This window comes from Toxorhynchites rutilus, chromosome 3, assembly GCF_029784135.1.
Source record: "Toxorhynchites rutilus septentrionalis strain SRP chromosome 3, ASM2978413v1, whole genome shotgun sequence".
NCBI classification, from domain to species: domain Eukaryota; kingdom Metazoa; phylum Arthropoda; class Insecta; order Diptera; family Culicidae; genus Toxorhynchites; species Toxorhynchites rutilus.
Genome location: NC_073746.1, coordinates 162482945 through 162506853, shown reverse-complemented (window position 1 = coordinate 162506853; position 23909 = coordinate 162482945).

The following is a 23909-nucleotide window of genomic DNA, read 5'->3' as shown; positions in this document are numbered from 1 at the left end:
CATCACGAGCGAACCATGGCATGAATTGAGGAACCTCTGGCATTTGCTATCGTTCGTCGCCCGTTGTTGTGGTCCTTAAAAAAATACAAAAAGTGTTCTTATGATAAACAGAGCTACGGAAATCCTACTTACCCATCTTTTAGGCAAACAAATAGATACTTGCTGTTGTCCACCCAAGGAACGCATCGTCATCCAATGTATCAATAGTTTTGAGAAATTTGGTATCAATAGTTTTGAGAAATTTGGTTGAAATCGATCTCCTCACAACTACTCCCATTTGCTTGTAATGCAACAGCGTGATAGATCGCATCAAATCACCCACCAAAATGAAGTCGCCTGTTCGAAAAAGAACATTAATCTAGTTTACCATTGGTTCTACAATATAATGCCAACACGATATTACAATGGCTACATTCATGTCGCAAATCCTTATCATACTATCGTACGGTTGAATTGAAGTTAGCCAATACTCGGCCATTGAACTCAACATGATTACCTTCTCGCTTAACTAACAATGAGGGCATGCGTTAAAGAAACAGCCGAGAACCAATTGGAGAGCGGATGGTTGCTGAACAGTCCCACGCACAAAAGTTGACCGGAAGTTAGTGACGAAACCTGTGAAATAACAAACATTGGCGCCAACCGCTGGATGTAGGATCCTTCTTTGAAGAACTGCTGATTACTGGGAATGTTTTTAAGCAAGTTCATCATCAGAAATAAACAATCCTCCACGACAATTCCACCATCTGCGCATCCTTCCTCCTTGATAACATCAAACAATCGATCAAAAGCATTTTCAAAAGCTACAATTTTTTGGATGTTTGCGTTTCCTTTGGTAAGCTGTATCAACAGTAGCAATACATCATTTCTAATAACTTCTCGGCTGTCAACCAGCAAATCCATCAACTTGGAAACGTCCATTGGGCTAACAAGAACGATTTCATGTATGTCCTTCGTTTTGTTCGCTAACAAACTGGTCAACAACTTAATAGCCGACCAGCGAACCCAAAAATCGTACTCTTCCAGACAATTCAAAATCAAGCTCACATTCTCGTTCGACTTGAGGAACATCTCCGTAAATTGTTCTCCTATGTTGACCGTCACGCTTGGGTTGTCCGGGTTGTCTTCTTCGAACTGTTCCTGAGAAGTGATATGACAGAGGGTGTCCAAGCAGTACCCAATTATCTCCGGATCGGCTCTATCCATTTCCATGACTTGGAGAAGAGCGTGCATACCTTGGGCTCCCACTTCCACGCGATATTTTTTTCGAAAGAGCCCTGAGCGCTCTGCAAGCATCGCGGCGATCCTCGAGTAGTGTCGAAGCACTCACTTGTTCTACCTGTTCCAGAGGGGCATAATAATTTAAAAGGTTTAGAATGAGTTTCTGACCCAAATTTCGTTGTTTCATACAGTTTTGGCACCACTTTGCAGCGCCCCAGGTTCCTGAGAACCCAGCACTGACTGCAAACCACTTTTTATAATGTTCATCAGCGAATATTTACTACTGTCAGGAGGAAATTAAATATTTTTTCATAGAAACAGACAGTTTTCGCTGCCAATTGTTGATGTGATAAGAAACTTACACGTCAATAATTTCGGCACTGTTTTGACACTTGCAAAAGTGATGTGGTTTCAAGAAGGTGTATTGGTATTTTGGGATTGGTATTCTGTACGGTTCGTTCCTTCGGTTGTTGGTAGGGATGTCAGATTTCATTTTCGTTACAGACCATTTTGTAGTCACATACTTTTTCAAATTCTAGGAAAATACATAAAATATTTCGTTACCGCAGTTTGCAAACAAAGCAATAGATTACTATGTTAAATATGCGATATGGTAACAGAACGACCGAAAAGAAAATCCATGATTATCCAATAAATTAATTATTTATAGCTTTTGCTTGATCGTAACAAGAAACAATTGTTAAACTCCGATCCTATATTGTTGAAAAATAACATTTCATTTTTAGTATCTAAAAACTAATTAAGAATCAGTAACTATTAATTTTATGTTTCATCAACTTCAAAATCACACCAAAGTCATTTTTCACATAATGTAAGATACAATAACGAGATAAAAAAAACAGTGCAAAGCAGGCTAGTGCCATTTTCCAAGTTTTGATTCAATCGAAGCAAGCATTGTGTTGATGCAAACATTTTCTCCACTGAGGATTATAATTATCAAGAGAGAAGCAGTTATAATCCCATCACCACACAAAATGAAGCGAGGTACCGTTACATCGAGGATTCCAGTCAGCTTGAGGGTTCCAACGCGTTCTTGGGCCAACCGCGAACCAGGAAGTTATGAAAGACGTAGTGGAAAACCACAGAATGAAGATATCAAGGTAGGAAAAAATATTTCTGAGTGTGTACAGTGTTAACAAAACTTTTATTTACAGCCAATTCGGATCCAGATGCATCAAAACGAAGTGATGATCGAGGATGAAGTTCCTCCGCCACTGGTGCCCAGTGAAACAATTTTTGTCGATGATGATGAAGATTTGTACTACTGGGAACCAGTAGATGCAACGGAGTTGGAATATATGATTGTCCAGAACAGGAATCTTATAGGAGAACTTCGGAGGATGGAAGCGGAAAATATAAAATTGCGGCAGGAAAATCGACGACTGAAAGCTGAGAAAGAGGTAAAGTTTCTAAAGCGATGTTGTTTTAAATTTATAATCCTTATGGTAGGCGAGGTGGCGCAGTCGCTTTTCCCTTAAAGCATATATGGATCGGATGACAGAGTTATTAGTTGTTAAATATTTATTGTTTGATTTTTTGTTGTTGTGGCGAGTTCTATTGTACATATTGGTTTCGTTTTTTGTTGCATTCATTTTTTTATATCTTTCTATATACTGTAGCGGATTTATTTTATTGTTACCAGTTTATTATTTTTTCCATAAGGAACATTTGATCTTTGGATGATTTCATTCTATTTATTTATTGTTATTGTCGTACTACATTTTCTGTAGTTTTGTTTTATTCCACATGCATTTATTTTTTATATCTTTCTATATACTGTTGCGGATTTGATTTATTATTACCAGTTCATATTTTATTTATTTATTTTTTCGTTTTTTCGTTTAAAATATTACTAATATTTCTTTCTCTTGTTTCTTTCTGAGTTTCTGAGAGCCTTATTGGCTAGGGTTGCCCTTTTCGGATGACTCAGCTATCAACAAATGACAGACAGGATATGTGACATGAGTATTTATTTCAAAGTTATATGATTTACAAATTTGTAACATTATTATTTATTTCTCACAGATGATGGACCAAGCGAGCGATTTCCTTTCCAATGATAGATGATAGATGATCCAGGCGAATCCTACAGAGCGTGTATTTTTGGACAATGACACTTTTTTGAAATTTTGTTTCTAACTTTTGTTGTTCAATAAATGAATTGTTAATTTGAAATAAACTTCTTTAATATGTAATTTATACTGTTTCATTAAATTTTTTCCCATTTATCCATATCGTAGAAAAAGAAAGAAGAAAGAAAAAAGTTATAGGAGGTTATGTCCAAGATACGACCGCATTGTTGACGTAGAACTACGTTGTTATTTTTTTAAGTCGCTCGTTTATCACCCTTATTCTGATTTTCGAACGAATAGGATTTTTTTGTTATTCTTTATTTGAGAGGTTTTCAGCCTCCTGGGCTGGTTCGCCTCTTTATCGACGGCATTGCCGCAAGGTTTCGTTGGGAACAGATTGCACATAAAATTATCACATAAAAATTGGACGTAAAAATTAAACACATAAAAATCCTTTTGCGAAACATAACTTAACGAAGAACTTGCTGTTTGATTGTTGGACCAGATGGCAAGGATGTCCTCGACCCATGGCTCCAGGCCAGTGGAGAGGAATCCGTGCCGTTGAAGATGCCGAAGCGTTCTTATTCCCCTTCATCGTGGAGGGGAAGGAACAAGGATCTTCTTGTCTGATCCATTGTTCAGACGCTAGATCTTAAAAAATAGTTCTGCATCTTTTAGGTAGCAGACAAGCGGTGCTACTCTTGCTGGATCGTCCCTTAAGATGTCTCTTACACTCCCGCTGATTCCATGAAGGTTTCGCAGATCATCAAATTTCGGGCAACCACACAAGAAGTGTTCGCGGAGTTGTGGATTTGGTAGAGGTCGCAGAGTAGATGGGAGGGCCCTCTATTGAATCCGTGTGAGACCGAGCAGTGACCGGTCCTCAGTCTGGACAGGATTCGTTGTTCTCTCATTCCTTTAACATCGTCAAACCTGATAATAGTGCCCTTGACTTTTCTGAGGAACTGCCTCCTCTCTGCGAACCACCTTTTGGTCCAAAAGGTGCGGAAAGAGTTGGAGATCCACAACTTCACATCGTCAAGCGGCACATCCCGAATGAAGAACGGTCTTGTGTGACCGATTCCGGCAAACCGGTCGGCCGCTTCATTCCCTGCGATGCCGTTGTGTCCGGGGACCCACATGAGCACAGTGTCGGGCAATATATACTTCCTGATGGCCTGTACCCATGGATGTTTGGACCTGGTCGCACCGATGGCATCAATGGCGCTTGCCGAATCGGAGACGACCAACAACGGCTTGGAAGATGAAGTTGTAGTTGCCTCGATGATGCCGACCACTTCGGACGAGAAGACCTGGCAGATGTCCGCGAGTTTCTTGCTGGAAATCAGACTATTCTTATTATCGCTCACCCCAAATCCAACTCCCGATGGTCCTTTTGTGCCGTCCGAGTATCTGATCTCGTGGAGACGGTATTTTTCCGCTATGATGGCCTTGAAATATTCTAGCAGACCGATCAAGCACGTCCCGGCTCGAAAGTTGTCCCGAATACCGTTCTCGACGAGAACAGTTGGGAACCTCCAGTCGTTCGCACCAAACCAGGATTGTTTTGCCACCGGGGGGAGGTTGGGATGCGCCAAACGCTGCAGGATCGTGTTGCTAAGGGCGGTTAGGTGGGTCTCCCCTCTACCGCTAGTTTTTGACAAGAAACTGGCAGTCCTGACTACGATTGCCGAGTCTGTGATTAGATCGAAAGGAGGTTCTCCAATTTTAGCGCAGACAGAGGCAGCTGGTGTTGGCAGGAGACCGGAGACAGTCAGTAGTGCTTTGTTGTAAATCGGTGCCAGAGATTTTGGGAGCTTGTCTCCAGCCAAACACGTCAGTTCAAGGCCATAAGTGAGGCGGCTGCTGATGATGGCTTTGGCCACCTGTAGCCGGATATTTCTGTTGTTGCTTCGGTGCGGTTTGAAAATGGTTTTCAATAGATTCAACCGGGTGGCACAGCTGTTCTTAACTTCCTCGAAATGGCGGAGGAAGTTACGTTTGTGGTCAACAAACACTCCAAGGATCTTTAGCGTTTTCCGGCGGGGAATGTTGTTTTTGTATAGCTTGACCCTGGAGTTGGGACCCTGATGTCTGTATGGTCGCTCTTCTGCGCTGAAAGTCTAAATCCTCTCTCGGCCGCCCACCGGCCGATGGCATTGGTAGCTGCCTGTATTCTGATGCTTGGAATCCTATGGGTGTCACTCACTGCCATCAAAAGAGTGTCGTCCGCGTAGACAAACACGAAGACTCTCCCAGGCAGGACCTGGAACAGGCTACTCATGGCGACGAGAAAGAGGGTGACGACAAGGACAGAACCTTGAGGTACTCCTGTTTCCTTTTGGAAAGCTCGGGAGCTGATGTTACCAATTTTGACCTCAAAGGTTCTCTACATGTGCTGACGGTTCCTGTTGGCTTCGGCTATCACGTCTCCGAGGGTCGCGAAGTTGTTGTTGGTGCCCATACCTGGTCGGAAGGCGAACTGTTGATAGTGCAATTTTCTATTTTCCGTTAGAAAGGTGACCAGGCGCCTATTCGCCATTCTTTCCAGGATCTTGGATGAACAGGAGGTTAAGGAAATTGGACAGTAGCCTTTCACGTTGTTGCTGCTTTGACCGACCTTAGGTATAGGTATTTCTAGGCTGTGTCTCCAACCCTCGGGAAATTCGTGTGTATTCCATGTTTCAGCATCTTGTAGCCGATACCGTCAGGGCCAGTTGACTTTTTGCGGAACATAGGGCGACAGAAAGTTCCTCGATGATGAAGTTCCGATTTAGAGGATTATTAGGATGACTCACAGGGACCACAAAGTTGCTGACCGAAGTGATACCCGCTCCCTGTCGACGGATGAAATCGGGCTCATATTCGGAGATCGAGGACAATCCCGCGAAATATTCACCGAGCGTGTTCGAAGTATCAACCGGATCGCTGCAGGTTGGAGACACAGCCTAGTAATACCTTGACGAATGGGGTTGTGTGACCTTCTCTTCCCATTTAGTGCGTTTACTTTGCGCCAAAGATCCGCAGAGGACTGGTTTTCGTTGATAGACTCTAGAAAACCAGTCCAACTGTCTAACTTCACCTTCCGGATTAACCGCCGTACTCTGATATGTTGCGCTCGATACCTGTTCATGGCAACTTCCTTCATTGGGTCTCCTGCTGGTAGTCGTTTGGCCGTACGCAGAAACTTTCTCCGCTTCTTGACCTCCCCTTTGATGTCCTCGGACCATCAATGCAGCGCTTTCTTCCCCGGAGTGGTTTTCGTTCTTGGGATGAAGGCTTCGGCCGCCTCCATAATGATTTTGTTGAAAGTGGCAAAGGTGGTTGGGTTGTCTCTATATATCAAGAAGTCGGAAGATGTTTGAAAAGCTGTCCAGTCAGCTCTTTCGAAGATCCATCTTGGTCTGCGAGTTGCGAGCGGCGGCGGGCCGTTGAAGCTGATGGTTATCGGGTGATGGTCACTGCCATGAATGTCGTCGGCTTTGTTCCACCCTAACCTATCCACCAAGTTGAGATTAGCTGCTGAAATATCAAAGGCTGTGTTGCTCGTACCTCTACGGAAAGTGTCAGTGCCGTCATTTAAGACCGAGAGCTCCATCACCTCCAAGAGGTAGGCGATGATATTCCCTCTGACATTTGGTGTTTGAATTCCCCAGTTGCGGTGATGAGCATTGAAGTCCCCCAAGATGATTTTTGGGTCCTCCAAGCTTGCTAACGCCTCAAGCAGCTTCCGTCGTAGTTCCGGGATTATGCCTCATGGCAGGTATATACAAATGATGGTCACCGGAATCGGGGCCTCGATTTGGACGGCTATTATTGGCAGGTCAGTGGATATTTGTTTTTCGCAAATGGAGAATGTTTCTCCGGACACCCAAAGCAACAGAGTGTTGCAAAACGGAGCCCCGCTTAGTGTGCCAGTGGAATTTAACCCCGACAATTTTCTGTATGTTTGTTGGGGAAACTCGATTTATCTCTTGGAGTGCGATGATGGACGGACATAACTCTCGGTCAAGGGTCTCCAGTTCTCCCAAGTTGTTGTACAGTCCATTGATGTTCCATTGCAGAGCGAGGTTGGTGGATGTGTTGGTGGACATACTTTCCTGGTGATGGGCGGTGTGGTGGGGAATCAGATATGTAGTGGTACTGGATGTGATGATTCCCGGTGGAACTCCACCGACGATAACAGGTTGGACAGCCATTCCACTCGGAAGCAGCCGAGGAAAGATGGTGAGGTTCATTTGGGGAGCTTAAACTCCCGGCCATAGCTTGCGTGGGATCTCCTCGGCTACGTCTCCATGCATCATAGATATTGGCATCGGACCTCGCTTCGGCTGGCATAGGCGAGACAGGCCTGGCATGAGCTTCAAGTGGAATGGTTGTGGCGGCCGGCTTAGCCCTGGCGGCGAGACGAGCGGATCTTCGGCGGATTGGGACATCAACTGTGGATGGTGTTGTGTCGGCAGCTGGAAGGATCGCAATGGCAACGATATGTGGTATTGTCGAACGAGACAGCGGTGTTCGGGAACTGGGAGTAGAATTCTAAACCAGCGTTCGTTCACTTGACCCGACGGCGGAAAAAAACGGTTCGGCGTCACTGCAATCCTCTGCGCTACTTTGTGATTTGGCGATGGATACTTCGGTGGTAATGACACAGGGTAAGGGAAGTTGCACAATGTCGGAAGAAGAAACTCCAGTGAAATCGATCGTGGAACGAGATTCCACTGATTCCACTCTTGTGCGTCCCGAGATCTGAAGCAGTTCCCACGCAGTCCTTCGGGGAATAGACGTTACCGCCCTTGTGCGTCCCAATTTGTGGTGCTGGTCCCACGTGATCCTTCAGGGAACAGGTGTTGCCACCCTTGTGCGTCCCGAGTTCAGGTACAATTCCCACGTAGTTCGTCGGGGAATAGGTGTTGCCACCCTTACCGGAGAGCTGATTGGTGGAGTAGTGGTTGGCGACAGGTGAGGTAAGAGTTGGACGAAACACTATTTGGGCTGACGGTCCTTACCACTAGTCGGCGGTGGGTATTGAGAGTCTGATCGCTGATTGGGTCGAGTGTTATCTGGAGGCAAGGCGGGTTGCTTGCCTACTGTTGACGATCTCTGACGAATGTTCTTCGGTGGTTGTATAAGCGGGTGTTGCATTTGTAGTTCGATCTCCAGGCTGGTAAGCTGGTAAGAAGTACTGGTGTAGACGGAGATTGTGTTTTCATAAGCGTGTCATCTAGTTCGATGGATTCTATGTCGGAGTCGGAGTAGATGACCAAGCTGGAGTTTTGTGGTATTATACTTGTGGATTTGGCCGGTCGGGAGGATGTAGGGGTGTTGAACAAGGAGGAAGGTCTGGAATGGGTGTCTTTTGTTACCCCGGATGTTTCGGCACTTTTTGTTTGGGGCAATAATGACCTGGCTCTAGATATCTTCTTCTGTTGCAGAGTGATGATTTTGTCCTTCTGGGTCAATCGTTACTTCATGGCCGCTAGTGTGTTGGCCATCTGATCGATTTTATCCACCAGAGACTTGATCATCTCCGTGTTTTTTAACGCCTCGATGCGTTGTAACTCCATTGAAGCGGCCATGTTCGCGATGGTAAGATCTTTTTCTTCTATTTTTTTCACCAGGTCATTTATTCTTCGATCCAGGACTGCCTCCTTCCGCTGGAATCACATGGGTTACGGAACAATTCCCACAGGTTGGCGTGTTTTGTCTACACTTTGTTTTTGTGTGACCAAATGCCCAGCAATTAAAGCATTGCATGGGCGACGGGTAATACGGCCTCGTTCTTACTCGCAGATAGCCAAAATAGATGAATTCAGGTGTACATGTACCATTAACTGTCAGGATTAACGCAGGAGTGTTTTCTATCGCGTCTGGACCGGTCCGTCGTTTGAGTCTTCTAGTCGCTGTCACTTTTTGGTCTTTGAGGCAGTCCACAATGTCCTCCTCCGACATATTAATTTTTTGTGCGCAACTAACAACACACTTGGTGCTGTTCAAGTGTTTTTGGTAGGTGACCTTGACGTTTGTACCATCAGATAATTGTGTCAGCTGTGACAGGGCCTCCGCTTATTTTATTACGAACTTTAAGGGCATAAGCCCTCGATTTCTTTAACACAGCTCTCAATAGATTTGCGAATGAGAAAAGGGGCGGGGGGAGATTCTTATCTTTACCGTCATCGCCAACACCAGTAATGCGCAGTACAATAAGCTCACCGTGTTCACCAGCCGGATCCATATGTTCTGGTAACGTTGCTCCTGAATAACTGCCTTGAATATTACGGTAGTTCGCACCGCCTTTATGGCCCCACACCGTAGGTGCGGAGCCGGGGTCGTCCACCATGGCGGCGGCCCAGCGGCTACTCAATCACTGCCAGACACCACTAAAATGTTTTTTTATCATCACGCACTGCGAGGGAGGCTCGACCCCTACCCGATGACCGGTACGTCTGCCTCGTGATCTTACCGTGCTGCAGCTAGTATTCCTCGACATTACAAATGGTCTTTCAGTTCACGGTTGAGTTCAAGAAAGGCATCGCGCTGCAGGATCAGCTTGAGCGAAAGAAGCTGTCGAATAAGAATAAGTAATATGATCGCATTCCAAGATCAACTAACCTATTTATTAATTCGTAAGGTCGACATTTCTCCAGAATATGATTTGACACTTGATAGTGTCAAGTCCGATGAGAAGTTACAAACGCTAGGAAATATCCAACCTTATAGGTATACCTGATCACTATATTTCATTCAAATTGTATCTCGTAACATATTTCAATATTCTTCTTTCAGTGAATACAAGGGAGCGTCAGCAGTGCAATCAGGTTGATATCTACCGACTCAAAGAGCATCAAATCCAAACACGCATCACGATTCGATCAACATCCCCGCTCTTGCCCTGAATGTTCCACGTTTCTTCCCAAAAATAATAAAGTTTTGATAAAACTCATAGATAATTTTGAGAAATCCGTCGTTCATGACTATTCGAGTTCAAATAATGTGTAGTAAACAATACGTTTACTGGAATTTCTTTATTATCCTACAAACATGAAATTATTTTTCGCAACTATAGCAACAACTGATAGCATTCATTCAATAATCATGACCAACACTGGACATCCTGATGTGTCCATGTTAGGTCTTCTACAATCTTGATTTTATCATCTACGGCCGCTTCCTTCTTAGTTCCATCCCCGTCGATCTGCAATCCCAATGCATCGTATATATTTCCCGAGTTAAATCCAGAAAACTATCCACTATCCACTATCCATCCTCCATCAATAAATCCCTCGCAACGTTCCGTTTCCATTTCGGTATGGAAACTACGCCAATACGAATAATCAGTCTTACCAACAGATTTGATTGTATCAAACTTTCCCGTAACTTTCGAAGAAATTCATAATAATCGAGTGTTATTTGTGATCAGACCGTGCCAAATAGCACACAGCCCGTTGTCGGCGTCGTTCGCTCACCAATGTTTTGCATCACGAGCGAACCATGGCATGAATTGAGGAACCTCTGGCATTTGCTATCGTTCGTCGCCCGTTGTTGTGGTCCTTAAAAAAAATACAAAAAGTGTTCTTATGATAAACAGAGCTACGGAAATCCTACTTACCCATCTTTTAGGCAAACAAATAGATACTTGCTGTTGTCCACCCAAGGAACGCATCGTCATCCAATATTGTTACTGCTGTATCAATAGTTTTGAGAAATTTGGTTGAAATCGATCTCCTCACAACTACTCCCATTTGCTTGTAATGCAACAGCGTGATAGATCGCATCAAATCACCCACCAAAATGAAGTCGCCTGTTCGAAAAAGAACATTAATCTAGTTTACCATTGGTTCTACAATATAATGCCAACACGATATTACAATGGCTACATTCATGTCGCAAATCCTTATCATACTATCGTACGGTTGAATTGATGTTAGCCAATACTCGGCCATTGAACTCAACATGATTACCTTCTCGCTTAACTAACAATGAGGGCATGCGTTAAAGAAACAGCCGAGAACCAATTGGAGAGCGGATGGTTGCTGAACAGTCCCCCGCACAAAAGTTGACCGGAAGTTAGTGACGAAACCTGTGAAATAACAAACATTGGCGCCAACCGCTGGATGTAGGATCCTTCTTTGAAGAACTGCTGATTACTGGGAATGTTTTTAAGCAAGTTCATCATCAGAAATAAACAATCCTCCACGACAATTCCACCATCTGCGCATCCTTCCTCCTTGATAACATCAAAAAATCGATCAAAAGCATTTTCAAAAGCTACAATTTTTTGGATGTTTGCGTTTCCTTTGGTAAGCTGTATCAACAGTAGCAATACATCATTTCTAATAACTTCTCGGCTGTCAACCAGCAAATCCATCAACTTGGAAACGTCCATTGGGCTAACAAGAACGATTTCCTGTATGTCCTTCGTTTTGTTCGCTAACAAACTGGTCAACAACTTAATAGCCGACCAGCGAACCCAAAAATCGTACTCTTCCAGACAATTCAAAATCAAGCTCACATTCTCGTTCGACTTGAGGAACATCTCCGTAAATTGTTCTCCTATGTTGACCGTCACGCTTGGGTTGTCCGGGTTGTCTTCTTCGAACTGTTCCTGAGAAGTGATATGACAGAGGGTGTCCAAGCAGTACCCAATTATCTCCGGATCGGCTCTATCCCTTTCCATGACTTGGAGAAGAGCGTGCATACCTTGGGCTCCCACTTCCACGCGATATTTTTTTCGAAAGAGCCCTGAGCGCTCTGCAAGCATCGCGGCGATCCTCGAGTAGTGTCGAAGCACTCACTTGTTCTACCTGTTCCAGAGGGGCATAATAATTTAAAAGGTTTAGAATGAGTTTCTGACCCAAATTTCGTTGTTTCATACAGTTTTGGCACCACTTTGCAGCGCCCCAGGTTCCTGAGAACCCAGCACTGACTGCAAACCACTTTTTATAAAGTTCATCAGCGAATATTTACTACTGTCAGGAGGAAATTAAATATTTTTTCATAGAAACAGACAGTTTTCGCTGCCAATTGTTGATGTGATAAGAAACTTACACGTCAATAATTTCGGCACTGTTTTGACACTTGCAAAAGTGATGTGGTTTCAAGAAGGTGTATTGGTATTTTGGGATTGGTATTCTGTACGGTTCGTTCCTTCGGTTGTTGGTAGGGATGTCAGATTTCATTTTCGTTACAGACCATTTTGTAGTCACATACTTTTTCAAATTCTAGGAAAATACATAAAATATTTCGTTACCGCAGTTTGCAAACAAAGCAATAGATTACTATGTTAAATATGCGATATGGTAACAGAACGACCGAAAAGAAAATCCATGATTATCCAATAAATTAATTATTTATAGCTTTTGCTTGATCGTAACAAGAAACAATTGTTAAACTCCGCTCCTATATTGTTGAAAAATAACATTTCATTTTTAGTATCTAAAAACTAATTAAGAATCAGTAACTATTAATTTTATGTTTCATCAACTTCAAAATCACACCAAAGTCATTTTTCACATAATGTAAGATACAATAACGAGATAAAAAAACAGTGCAAAGCAGGCTAGTGCCATTTTCCAAGTTTTGATTCAATCGAAGCAAGCATTGTGTTGATGCAAACATTTTCTCCACTGAGGATTATAATTATCAAGAGAGAAGCAGTTATAATCCCATCACCACACAAAATGAAGCGAGGTACCGTTACATCGAGGATTCCAGTCAGCTTGAGGGTTCCAACGCGTTCTTGGGCCAACCGCGAACCAGGAAGTTATGAAAGACGTAGTGGAAAACCACAGAATGAAGATATCAAGGTAGGAAAAAATATTTCTGAGTGTGTACAGTGTTAACAAAACTTTTATTTACAGCCAATTCGGATCCAGATGCATCAAAACGAAGTGATGATCGAGGATGAAGTTCCTCCGCCACTGGTGCCCAGTGAAACAATTTTTGTCGATGATGATGAAGATTTGTACTACTGGGAACCAGTAGATGCAACGGAGTTGGAATATATGATTGTCCAGAACAGGAATCTTATAGGAGAACTTCGGAGGATGGAAGCGGAAAATATAAAATTGCGGCAGGAAAATCGACGACTGAAAGCTGAGAAAGAGGTAAGGTTTCTAAAGAGATGTTGTTTTAAATTAATAATCCTTATGGTAGGCGAGGTGGCGCAGTCGCTTTTCCCTTAAAGCATATATGGATCGGATGACAGAGTTATTAGTTGTTAAATATTTATTGTTTGATTTTTTGTTGTTGTTGCGAGTTCTATTGTACATATTGGTTTCGTTTTTTGTTGCATTCATTTTTTTATATCTTTCTATATACTGTAGCGGATTTATTTTATTGTTACCAGTTTATTATTTTTTCCATAAGGAACATTTGATCTTTGGATGATTTTATTCTATTTATTTATTGTTATTGTCGTATTACATTTTCTGTAGTTTTGTTTTATTCCACATGCATTTATTTTTTATATCTTTCTATATACTGTTGCGGATTTGATTTATTATTACCAGTTCATATTTTATTTATTTATTTTTTCTTTTTTCGTTTAAAATATTACTAATATTTCTTTCTCTTGTTTCTTTCTGAGTTTCTGAGAGCCTTATTGGCTAGGGTTGCCCTTTTCGGATGACTCAGCTATCAACAAATGACAGACAGGATATGTGACATGAGTATTTATTTCAAAGTTATATGATTTACAAATTTGTAACATTATTATTTATTTCTCACAGATGATGGACCGAGCGAGCGATTTCCTTTCCAATGATAGATGATAGATGATCCAGGCGAATCCTACAGAGCGTGTTTTTTGGACAATGACACTTTTTTGAAATTTTGTTTCTAACTTTTGTTGTTCAATAAATGAATTGTTAATTTGAAATAAACTTCTTTAATATGTAATTTATACTGTTTCATTAAATTTTTTCCCATTTATCCATATCGTTTCTCCATGCTATGCAATAGTTTTATGATTGAACGCTTGTATAATAGAAAGAAAAAAGTTATAGGAGGTTATGTCCAAGATACGACCGCATTGTTGACGTAGAACTACGTTGTTATTTTTTTAAGTCGCTCGTTTATCACCCTTATTCTGATTTTCGAACGAATAGGATTTTTTTGTTATTCTTTATTTGAGAGGTTTTCAGCCTCCTGGGCTGGTTCGCCTCTTTATCGACGGCATTGCCGCAAGGTTTCGTTGGGAACAGATTGCACATAAAATTATCACATAAAAATTGGACGTAAAAATTAAACACATAAAAATCCTTTTGCGAAATATAACTTAACGAAGAACTTGCTGTTTGCTTGTTGGACCAGATGGCAAGGATGTCCTCGACCCATGGCTCCAGGCCAGTGGAGAGGAATCCGTGCCGTTGAAGATGCCGAAGCGTTCTTATTCCCCTTCATCGTGGAGGGGAAGGAACAAGGATCTTCTTGTCTGATCCATTGTTCAGACGCTAGATCTTAAAAAATAGTTCTGCATCTTTTAGGTAGCAGACAAGCGGTGCTACTCTTGCTGGATCGTCCCTTAAGATGTCTCTTACACTCCCGCTGATTCCATGAAGGTTTCGCAGATCATCAAATTTCGGGCAACCACACAAGAAGTGTTCGCGGAGTTGTGGATTTGGTAGAGGTCGCAGAGTAGATGGGAGGGTCCTCTATTGAATCCGTGTGAGACCGAGCAGTGACCGGTCCTCAGTCTGGACAGGATTCGTTGTTCTCTCATTCCTTTAACATCGTCAAACCTGATAATAGTGCCCTTGACTTTTCTGAGGAACTGCCTCCTCTCTGCGAACCACCTTTCGATCCAAAAGGTGCGGAAAGAGTTGGAGATCCACAACTTCACATCGTCAAGCGGCACATCCCGAATGAAGAACGGTATTGTGTGACCGATTCCGGCAAACCGGTCAGCCGCTTCATTCCCTGCGATGCCGTTGTGTCCGGGGACCCACATGAGCACAGTGTCGGGCAATATATACTTCCTGATGGCCTGTACCCATGGATGTTTGGACCTGGTCGCACCGATGGCATCAATGGCGCTTGCCGAATCGGAGACGACCAACAACGGCTTGGAAGATGAAGTTGTAGTTGCCTCGATGATGCCGACCACTTCGGACGAGAAGACCTGGCAGATGTCCGCGAGTTTCTTGCTGGAAATCAGACTATTCTTATTATCGCTCACCCCAAATCCAACTCCCGATGGTCCTTTTGAGCCGTCCGAGTATCTGATCTCGTGGAGACGGTATTTTTCCGCTATGATGGCCTTGAAATATTCTAGCAGACCGATCAAGCACGTCCCGGCTCGAAAGTTGTCCCGAATACCGTTCTCGACGAGAACAGTTGGGAACCTCCAGTCGTTCGCACCAAACCAGGATTGTTTTGCCACCGGGGGGAGGTTGGGATGCGCCAAACGCTGCAGGATCGTGTTGCTAAGGGCGGTTAGGTGGGTCTCCCCTCTACCGCTAGTTTTTGACAAGAAACTGGCAGTCCTGACTACGATTGCCGAGTCTGTGATTAGATCGAAAGGAGGTTCTCCAATTTTAGCGCAGACAGAGGCAGCTGGTGTTGGCAGGAGACCGGAGACAGTCAGTAGTGCTTTGTTGTAAATCGGTGCCAGAGATTTTGGGAGCTTGTCTCCAGCCAAACACGTCAGTTCAAGGCCATAAGTGAGGCGGCTGCTGATGATGGCTTTGGCCACCTGTAGCCGGATATTTCTGTTGTTGCTTCGGTGCGGTTTGAAAATGGTTTTCAATAGATTCAACCGGGTGGCACAGCTGTTCTTAACTTCCTCGAAATGGCGGAGGAAGTTACGTTTGTGGTCAACAAACACTCCAAGGATCTTTAGCGTTTTCCGGCGGGGAATGTTGTTTTTGTATAGCTTGACCCTGGAGTTGGGACCCTGATGTCTGTCGCTGCAAATCACCATATGGTCGCTCTTCTGCGCTGAAAGTCTAAATCCTCTCTCGGCCGCCCACCGGCCGATGGCATTGGTAGCTGCCTGTATTCTGATGCTTGGAATCCTATGGGTGTCACTCACTGCCATCAAAAGAGTGTCGTCCGCGTAGACAAACACGAAGACTCTCCCAGGCAGGACCTGGAACAGGCTACTCATGGCGACGAGAAAGAGGGTGACGACAAGGACAGAACCTTGAGGTACTCCTGTTTCCTTTTGGAAAGCTCGGGAGCTGATGTTACCAATTTTGACCTCAAAGGTTCTCTACATGTGCTGACGGTTCCTGTTGGCTTCGGCTATCACGTCTCCGAGGGTCGCGAAGTTGTTGTTGGTGCCCATACCTGGTCGGAAGGCGAACTGTTGATAGTGCAATTTTCTATTTTCCGTTAGAAAGGTGACCAGGCGCCTATTCGCCATTCTTTCCAGGATCTTGGATGAACAGGAGGTTAAGGAAATTGGACAGTAGCCTTTCACGTTGTTGCTGCTTTGACCGACCTTAGGTATAGGTATTTCTAGGCTGTGTCTCCAACCCTCGGGAAATTCGTGTGTATTCCATGTTTCAGCATCTTGTAGCCGATACCGTCAGGGCCAGTTGACTTTTTGCGGAACATAGGGCGACAGAAAGTTCCTCGATGATGAAGTTCCGATTTAGAGGATTATTAGGATGACTCACAGGGACCACAAAGTTGCTGACCGAAGTGATACCCGCTCCCTGTCGACGGATGAAATCGGGCTCATATTCGGAGATCGAGGACAATCCCGCGAAATATTCACCGAGCGTGTTCGAAGTATCAACCGGATCGCTGCAGGTTGGAGACACAGCCTAGTAATACCTTGACGAATGGGGTTGTGTGACCTTCTCTTCCCATTTAGTGCGTTTACTTTGCGCCAAAGATCCGCAGAGGACTGGTTTTCGTTGATAGACTCTAGAAAACCAGTCCAACTGTCTAACTTCACCTTCCGGATTAACCGCCGTACTCTGATATGTTGCGCTCGATACCTGTTCATGGCAACTTCCTTCATTGGGTCTCCTGCTGGTAGTCGTTTGGCCGTACGCAGAAACTTTCTCCGCTTCTTGACCTCCCCTTTGATGTCCTCGGACCATCAATGCAGCGCTTTCTTCCCCGGAGTGGTTTTCGTTCTTGGGATGAAGGCTTCGGCCGCCTCCATAATGATTTTGTTGAAAGTGGCAAAGGTGGTTGGGTTGTCTCTATATATCAAGAAGTCGGAAGATGTTTGAAAAGCTGTCCAGTCAGCTCTTTCGAAGATCCATCTTGGTCTGCGAGTTGCGAGCGGCGGCGGGCCGTTGAAGCTGATGGTTATCGGGTGATGGTCACTGCCATGAATGTCGTCGGCTTTGTTCCACCCTAACCTATCCACCAAGTTGAGATTAGCTGCTGAAATATCAAAGGCTGTGTTGCTCGTACCTCTACGGAAAGTGTCAGTGCCGTCATTTAAGACCGAGAGCTCCATCACCTCCAAGAGGTAGGCGATGATATTCCCTCTGACATTTGGTGTTTGAATTCCCCAGTTGCGGTGATGAGCATTGAAGTCCCCCAAGATGATTTTTGGGTCCTCCAAGCTTGCTAACGCCTCAAGCAGCTTCCGTCGTAGTTCCGGGATTATGCCTCATGGCAGGTATATACAAATGATGGTCACCGGAATCGGGGCCTCGATTTGGACGGCTATTATTGGCAGGTCAGTGGATATTTGTTTTTCGCAAATAGAGAATGTTTCTCCGGACACCCAAAGCAACAGAGTGTTGCAAAACGGAGCCCCGCTTAGTGTGCCAGTGGAATTTAACCCCGACAATTTTCTGTATGTTTGTTGGGGAAACTCGATTTATCTCTTGGAGTGCGATGATGGACGGACATAACTCTCGGTCAAGGGTCTCCAGTTCTCCCAAGTTGTTGTACAGTCCATTGATGTTCCATTGCAGAGCGAGGTTGGTGGATGTGTTGGTGGACATACTTTCCTGGTGATGGGCGGTGTGGTGGGGAATCAGATATGTAGTGGTACTGGATGTGATGATTCCCGGTGGAACTCCACCGACGATAACAGGTTGGGCAGCCATTCCACTCGGAAGCAGCCGAGGAAAGATGGTGAGGTTCATTTGGGGAGCTTAAACTCCCGGCCATAGCTTGCGTGGGATCTCCTCGGCTACGTCTCCATGCATCATAGATATTGGCATCGGACCTCGCTTCGGCTGGCATAGGCGAGACAGGCATGGCATGAGCATCAAGTGGAGTGGTTGTGGCGGCCGGCTTAACCCTGGCGGCGAGACGAGCGGATCTTCGGCGGATTGGGACATCAACTGTGGATGGTGTTGTGTCGGCAGCTGGAAGGATCGCAATGGCAACGATATGTGGTATTGTCGAACGAGACAGCGGTGCTCGGGAACTGGGAGTAGAATTCTAAACCAGCGTTCGTTCACTTGACCCGACGGCGGAAAAAAACGGTTCGGCGTCACTGCAATCCTCTGCGCTACTTTGTGATTTGGCGATGGATACTTCGGTTGTAATGACACAGGGTAACGGAAGTTGCACAATGTCGGAAGAAGAAACTCCAGTGAAATCGATCGTGGAACGAGATTCCACTGATTCCACTCTTGTGCGTCCCGAGATCTGAAGCAGTTCCCACGCAGTCCTTCGGGGAATAGACGTTACCGCCCTTGTGCGTCCCAATTTGTGGTGCTGGTCCCACGTGGTCCTTCAGGGAACAGGTGTTGCCACCCTTGTGCGTCCCGAGTTCAGGTACAATTCCCACGTAGTTCGTCGGGGAATAGGTGTTGCCACCCTTACCGGAGAGCTGATTGGTGGAGTAGTGGTTGGCGACAGGTGAGGTAAGAGTTGGACGAAACACTATTTGGGCTGACGGTCCTTACCACTAGTCGGCGGTGGGTATTGAGAGTCTGATCGCTGATTGGGTCGAGTGTTATCTGGAGGCAAGGCGGGTTGCTTGCCTACTGTTGACGATCTCTGACGAATGTTCTTCGGTGGTTGTATAAGCGGGGATTCGGGTTTTCTTTTATTCGAGGGTGTTGCATTTGTAGTTCGATCTCCAGGCTGGTAAGCTGGTAAGAAGTACTGGTGTAGACGGAGATTGTGTTTTCATAAGCGTGTCATCTAGTTCGATGGATTCTATGTCGGAGTCGGAGTAGACGACCAAGCTGGAGTTTTGTGGTATTATACTTGTGGATTTGGCCGGTCGGGAGGATGTAGGGGTGTTGAACAAGGAGGAAGGTATGGAATGGGTGTCTTTTGTTAACCCGGATGTTTCGGCACTTTTTGTTTGGGGCAATAATGACCTGGCTCTAGATATCTTCTTCTGTTGCAGAGTGATGATTTTGTCCTTCTGGGTCAATCGTTACTCCATGGCCGCTAGTGTGTTGGCCATCTGATCGATTTTATCCACCAGAGACTTGATCATCTCCGTGTTTTTTAACGCCTCGATGCGTTGTAACTCCATTGAAGCGGCCATGTTCGCGATGGTAAGATCTTTTTCTTCTATTTTTTTCACCAGGTCATTTATTCTTCGATCCAGGACTGCCTCCTTCCGCTGGAATCACATGGGTTACGGAACAATTCCCACAGGTTGGCGTGTTTTGTCTACACTTTGTTTTTGTGTGACCAAATGCCCAGCAATTAAAGCATTGCATGGGCGACGGGTAATACGGCCTCGTTCTTACTCGCAGATAGCCAAAATAGATTAATTCAGGTGTACATGTACCATTAACTGTCAGGATTAACGCAGGAGTGTTTTCTATCGCGTCTGGACCGGTCCGTCGTTTGAGTCTGCTAGTCGCTGTCACTTTTTGGTCTTTGAGGCAGTCCACAATGTCCTCCTCCGACATATTAATTGTTTGTGCGCAACTAACAACACACTTGGTGCTGTTCAAGTGTTTTTGGTAGGTGACCTTGACGTTTGTACCATCAGATAATTGTGTCAGCTGTGACAGAGCCTCCGCTTTTTTTATTACGAACTTTAAGGGCATAAGCCCTCGATTTCTTTAACACAGCTCTCAATAGATTCGCGAATGAGAAAAGGGGCGGGGGGAGATTCTTATTTTACCGTCATCGCCAACACCAGTAATGCGCAGTACAATAAGCTCACCGTGTTCACCAGCCGGATCCATATGTTCTGGTAACGTTGCTCCTGAATAACTGCCTTGAATATTACGGTAGTTCGCACCGCCTTTATGGCCCCACACCGTAGGTGCGGAGCCGGGGACGTCCACCATGGCGGCGGCCCAGCGGCTACTCAATCACTGCCAGACACCACTAAAATGTTTTTTTATCATCACGCACTGCGAGGGAGGCTCGACCCCTACCCGATGACCGGTACGTCTGCCTCGTGATCTTACCGTGCTGCAGCTAGTATTCCTCGACATTACAAATGGTCTTTCAGTTCACGGTTGAGTTCAAGAAAGGCATCGCGCTGCAGGATCAGCTTGAGCGAAAGAAGCTGTCGAATAAGAATAAGTAATATGATCGCATTCCAATATCAACTAACCTATTTATTAATTCGTAAGGTCGACATTTCTCCAGAATATGATTTGACACTTGATAGTGTCAAGTCCGATGAGAAGTTACAAACGCTAGGAAATATCCAACCTTATAGGTATACCTGATCACTATATTTCATTCAAATTGTATCTCATAACATATTTCAATATTCTTCTTACAGTGAATACAAGGGAGCGTCAGCAGTGCAATCAGGTTGATATCTACCGACTCAAAGAGCATCAAATCCAAACACGCATCACGATTCGATCAACATCCCCGCTCTTGCCCTGAATGTTCCACGTTTCTTCCCAAAAATAATAAAGTTTTGATAAAACTCATAGATAATTTTGAGAAATCCGTCGTTCATGACTATTCGAATTCAAATAATGTGTAGTAAACAATACGTTTACTGGAATTTCTTTATTATCCTACAAACATGAAATTATTTTTCGCAACTATAGCAACAACTGATAGCATTCATTCAATAATCATGACCAACACTGGACATCCTGATGTGTCCATGTTAGGTCTTCTACAATATTGATTTTATCATCTACGGCCGCTTCCTTCTTAGTTCCATCCCCGTCGATCTGCAATCCCAATGCATCGTATATATTTCCCGAGTTAAATCCAGAAAACTATCCACTATCCACTATCCATCCTCCATCAATAAATCCCTCGCAACGTTCCGTTTCCATTTCGGTATGGAAACTACGCCAATACGAATAATCAGTCTTACCAACAGATTTGATTGTATCAAACTTTCCCGTAACTTTCGAAGAAATTCATAATAATCGAGTGTTATTTGTGATCAGACCGTGCCAAATAGCACACAGCCCGTTGTCGGCGTCGTTCGCTCACCAATGTTTTGCATCACGAGCGAACCATGGCATGAATTGAGGATCCTCTGGCATTTGCTATCGTTCGTCGCCCGTTGTTGTGGTCCTTAAAAAAAATACAAAAAGTGTTCTTATGATAAACAGAGCTACGGAAATCCTACTTACCCATCTTTTAGGCAAACAAATAGATACTTGCTGTTGTCCACCCAAGGAACGCATCGTCATCCAATATTGTTACTGCTGTATCAATAGTTTTGAGAAATTTGGTTGAAATCGATCTCCTCACAACTACTCCCATTTGCTTGTAATGCAACAGCGTGATAGATCGCATCAAATCACCCACCAAAATGAAGTCGCCTGTTCGAAAAAGAACATTAATCTAGTTTACCATTGGTTCTACAATATAATGCCAACACGATATTACAATGGCTACATTCATGTCGCAAATCCTTATCATACTATCGTACGGTTGAATTGAAGTTAGCCAATACTCGGCCATTGAACTCAACATGATTACCTTCTCGCTTAACTAACAATGAGGGCATGCGCTAAAGAAACAGCCGAGAACCAATTGGAGAGCGGATGGTTGCTGAACAGTCCCACGCACAAAAGTTGACCGGAAGTTAGTGACGAAACCTGTGAAATAACAAACATTGGCGCCAACCGCTGGATGTAGGATCCTTCTTTGAAGAACTGCTGATTACTGGGAATGTTTTTAAGCAAGTTCATCATCAGAAATAAACAATCCTCCACGACAATTCCACCATCTGCGCATCCTTCCTCCTTGATAACATCAAACAATCGATCAAAAGCATTTTCAAAAGCTACAATTTTTTGGATGTTTGCGTTTCCTTTGGTAATCTGTATCAACAGTAGCAATACATCATTTCTAATAACTTCTCGGCTGTCAACCAGCAAATCCATCAACTTGGAAACGTCCATTGGGCTAACAAGAACGATTTCCTGTATGTCCTTCGTTTTGTTCGCTAACAAACTGGTCAACAACTTAATAGCCGACCAGCGAACCCAAAAATCGTACTCTTCCAGACAATTCAAAATCAAGCTCACATTCTCGTTCGACTTGAGGAACATCTCCGTAAATTGTTCTCCTATGTTGACCGTCACGCTTGGGTTGTCCGGGTTGTCTTCTTCGAACTGTTCCTGAGAAGTGATATGACAGAGGGTGTCCAAGCAGTACCCAATTATCTCCGGATCGGCTCTATCCATTTCCATGACTTGGAGAAGAGCATGCATACCTTGGGCTCCCACTTCCACGCGATATTTTTTTCGAAAGAGCCCTGAGCGCTCTGCAAGCATCGCGGCGATCCTCGAGTAGTGTCGAAGCACTCACTTGTTCTACCTGTTCCAGAGGGGCATAATAATTTAAAAGGTTTAGAATGAGTTTCTGACCCAAATTTCGTTGTTTCATACAGTTTTGGCACCACTTTGCAGCGCCCCAGGTTCCTGAGAACCCAGCACTGACTGCAAACCACTTTTTATAAAGTTCATCAGCGAATATTTACTACTGTCAGGAGGAAATTAAATATTTTTTCATAGAAACAGACAGTTTTCGCTGCCAATTGTTAGTGGGATAAGAAACTTACACGTCAATAATTTCGGCACTGTTTTGACACTTGCAAAAGTGATGTGGTTTCAAGAAGGTGTATTGGTATTTTGGGATTGGTATTCTGTACGGTTCGTTCCTTCGGTTGTTGGTAGGGATGTCAGATTTCATTTTCGTTACAGACCATTTTGTAGTCACATACTTTTTCAAATTCTAGGAAAATACATAAAATATTTCGTTACCGCAGTTTGCAAACAAAGCAATAGATTACTATGTTAAATATGCGATATGGTAACAGAACGACCGAAAAGAAAATCCATGATTATCCAATAAATTAATTATTTATAGCTTTTGCTTGATCGTAACAAGAAACAATTGTTAAACTCCGATCCTATATTGTTGAAAAATAACATTTCATTTTTAGTATCTAAAAACTAATTAAGAATCAGTAACTATTAATTTTATGTTTCATCAACTTCAAAATCACACCAAAGTCATTTTTCACATAATGTAAGATACAATAACGAGATAAAAAAAAACAGTGCAAAGCAGGCTAGTGCCATTTTCCAAGTTTTGATTCAATCGAAGCAAGCATTGTGTTGATGCAAACATTTTCTCCACTGAGGATTATAATTATCAAGAGAGAAGCAGTTATAATCCCATCACCACACAAAATGAAGCGAGGTACCGTTACATCGAGGATTCCAGTCAGCTTGAGGGTTCCAACGCGTTCTTGGG